Below are 3,802 nucleotides of genomic sequence, written 5' to 3'. Positions count from 1 at the left end.
TGTGTGAGTAGACCACAAAAATGTCAAGAGAAATTAACTTTTGTTTTATGGGATGACAAATAGAGCATGTGCTCTGTCATAGTTTATGCATGTTCTTTCGCTTAATGCAGCAATAGAGGCTGTGTATACAGTTAACAACTAAATCTACCTTGTTTAAACCCAGGTGTCAACTATATTTTTCTATAGACTTGGTCGAAATTAAAGAAGTTTGACTTAAACAAATCTAGAACTTCAATAATTTTGAAATGGAGGAGTACTAAAATAGACCGTTCACAGGCAGTCCAATTTCTAAAATCATGGTATGCTATTCAGTCAAACAAAAAATCATGGCATGCTAACTTCTAATAACTGTACATTGGCTGTAAAATACAGTACAAATCCAATGGCAGTACAAGCATGTACACATCTGAAGGTGCAAATAGCAAGACCCAAGACTCCAAAAAGTAAAATCCCCATAAAAGTGAAGCCGCCAAAAAGGTTACAAGGCCCTAAACAGAGACCCCAGTTCAAGATTTGGTGCGTTTTGATAACATCTAACATAACAAAAGCTAGCTTGATGATAGCGCCAATGCTACAAAAGCTAGCAAATATCTAATACGTAGTACACATATTACTTTGGGAGGAATCGACTAATAATGCCATATTACACAACACACAAAAGATATGAGATTGAAACTTCTACTGCAGATTCACATTGCTCGGAACCAAAATGCAGCAGGACCTTACCGGGATGTCGAAGTTTTCAGCCTTGCCGAACCCTGGCGGCGGCGTCCGCGGAAACGCGGTCAACGGTGGCGGCGATCTCTGCGGGTCGAGGACGCCGGAGGAGACGGCGGTGCTCCGGTGGAGGAGGCAGCGCCCTGAACCGGGTTCCAACGGCAATCGGTCGAGAAAGCGGGGAGCGTCTTGCTCCGCTGTGTACCTCCCAGCGGCCGCGCTCTGGAAAGAGGGGGCTGTGCCGGAGCGAGCGGAGGAGGCGCCGCCAGGGGGAACGGCCGTTTGGCCTGGCCCTTCTTGGAAGTTCTCTTTGTACCTCTTCGACATTGACAATGGAGTAATTTTTTCTTCTTCAGAAATAACTCCTCTCTCTTGTGCTTCATGGCTGAAAAAAAAGAACTCTATTAGATAGCATTACTCTTAAACGAAAAATATCAGATCTCAACCAACAAATTTCCTCCTGCATTCATCCGTGGACACAGATGTGGGAGGGCGTTATCCAACCGTCGCTGCATAAATCTGGTCTTTCTCATTTATTTTTCAAGTACGCACGTCAAATAGCTGCGTGCAAAAGTACAGCCGTTTAAATAGCCGCATGCAACACTAGTACAAATTTTAAAAAGTTGAAGTATTACGTCTCAACATTGGTGTCCCCTATCACCGCCCACTGATACTCAATCTTCCTTCGACTGCTCGTGAGTTGGTCAATGCCAAATTTTTTGATTCATTTGAATAAACTCTTCAACTTTGGCCGGATTCTGGTCTGGAAGTTGGATAGGATCACTCATGTTCTCAAATTCCAAACTTGCGACATCATCGTCACCCTCATCCTCGATGATCATGTCGTGCATGATCACGCAACATGTCATCACCTCTCACAAGGTCTTCGAATCCCATTGTTTTGCAGGTAGACGAACAATTGCAAAACGGGCCTCCAGAACTCCAAATGCCCTCTCGACATCCTTTTCTAGCAGGTTCTTGTCTTTTTGGCAAAGTGAACCTTTTTTCGGGCCAACTGGGTTTGAGATGGTGCTGACAAACTTAGTCCATGAAGGATAGATACAATCAATCAGATAGTAGCCCATGTTGTACTCATGTCCATTGACAGAATAGTGGCAAGGAGGAGCTTTTCTTTCAGTCAGCCTCGCAAACAACAACAATCATTACAACACATTGATGTCATTGTGAGACCCGAACATGCCAAAGAAAGCGTGCCAACTCCAAAGATCCTGCAATGCAACTGCTTCGAGAATAATTGTGGGCTTCTTAACATTACAGTGATATTGCCCATGTAAATCCTTCGGGCAATTCTTCTTTTTTCAATGCATGCAGTCAAGAGATTCAAGCAAACCTGGCCACTGTCTTACTTCTGAGATTGCCAAGAGCCTCTCAGTGTCTGCCACAGTTGGTTCTCTCAGGTACTGAGGTCCGAACACCTTGACCACGATAGTTGCAAACCTGACCATGGCATCTTCACATGTGCTCTCAGACATCCGTAGGTACTCGTCCCACGAATCAGCGATGGTGCCATATGCAAGCATCCGGAGTGCGGCCGTGCACTTCTGGTAACCAAAGAAGCCATTCGTTCCCACGACGTCCTTCTTTAGGATGAAGTAGTCATCGTAGGACCGAATGCCATGGTACAAACGATCGAGACATACTTGCACATCCGGAAACGCCGGTGAAAATGGTCAGTGAATAGTGCATCGGGGGAAAAGTAGTCGGCCATCAGTATCAAATGCATGTGTGCCTTGTTACGGCCGAGCATCCGATGACCCCTTGATCGAGCCCTTGATTGAGAACATGATCAATTGATAGAAAAGTGCAAAGTTATGACGATGTCTCAGGCAATGATCATGAATATAGGCATCACGTCTGTGTCAAGTAGACTGAAACAATTCTGCATCTACTACTATTACTCCACACATCGAACGCTATCCATCATGCATCTAGAGTATTAAGTTCATAAAGAACGAAGTAACGCATTAAGTAAGATGACATGATGTAGAGGAATTAGCTCAAGCAATATGATGAAAACCCCATCTTTTTATCCTCGATGGCAACAATACAATACGTGCCTTGCTGCCCCTACTGTCACTGGGAAAGGACACCACAAGATTGAACCGAAAGCTAAGCACTTCTCTCATTGCAAGAAAAACCAATCTAGTTGACCAGACCAAACTGATAGTTCGAAGAGAATTACAAAGATATCAAATCATGCATATAAGAATTTAGAGAAGATTCAAATAAATTTTATAGATAAGCTTATCATAAATTCATAATTCATTGGATAGATCTCCAAGAACATTGAGGAGAACATGGTATTGAGAATCAAAGAGAGAGAAGAAGCCATCTAGCTACTAGCTATGGACCCGTAGGTCTAAGGTAAACTACTCATGCTTCATCGGAAGGGCAATAGAGTTGATGTAGAAGCCCTCCGTGACTGAATCCCCCTCCGGCAGGATGCCGAAAAAGGCCCCTAGATGGGATCTCATGGGTGCAGAAGGTTGCGGCGGCGAAAAAGTGTTTTCGTGGATGCCTCTGGTGGTTTGGGGATATATGGAATATATAGGCGAAAGAATTAGGCCAGGAGGGTCACAGGGGCCCACAAGGATGGGGGCGCGCCCTACCCCCCTGGGCGCGCCCTCTGTCCTTGTAGCCGCCTTGTGGCTGTTGGGGAATGTAGTAATTTCAAAAAAATTCCTACGCACACGCAAGATCATGGTGATGGCATAGCAACAAGAGGGGAGAGTGTTGTCCACGTACCCTCGTAGACCGTAAGCGGAAGCGTTAGCACAACGCGGTTGATGTAGTCGTACGTCTTCATGATCCGACCGATCCAAGCACCGAACGTACGGCACCTTCGAGTTCAGCACACGTTCAGCTCGATGACGATCCCCGGGCTCCGATCCAGCAAAGCTTCGGGGATGAGTTCCGTCAGCACGACGGCGTGGTGACGATGATGATGTTCTACCTGTGCAGGGCTTCGCCTAAGCTTCGCGACGATATGACCGAGGTGGAATATGGTGGAGGGGGGCACCGCACACGGCTAAGGAACGATCCGTAGATCAACTTGTGTGTCTAT

At 45.7% G+C, this 3,802-nt stretch overlaps 1 long non-coding RNA gene across 1 annotated transcript in view; it reads right to left on the bottom strand.

Annotated features, from left to right (window-relative positions):
• LOC119311365 overlaps positions 1-1,022 on the bottom strand; it is a 4,829-nt gene extending 3,807 nt beyond the window's left edge. Inside the window, exon 1 of the long non-coding RNA XR_005151019.1 lies at positions 727-1,022. This is a non-coding gene — a long non-coding RNA (uncharacterized LOC119311365). The remainder of the gene's footprint in view (positions 1-726) is intronic.
• Positions 1,023-3,802: the final 2,780 nt, after the last annotated feature.

Source organism: Triticum dicoccoides, chromosome 5B (assembly GCF_002162155.2).
Source record: "Triticum dicoccoides isolate Atlit2015 ecotype Zavitan chromosome 5B, WEW_v2.0, whole genome shotgun sequence".
Lineage (NCBI taxonomy): Eukaryota > Viridiplantae > Streptophyta > Magnoliopsida > Poales > Poaceae > Triticum > Triticum dicoccoides.
The sequence above is the reverse complement of the archived record's forward strand: the minus strand, read 5'-3'. Positions and strand labels throughout refer to the sequence as shown.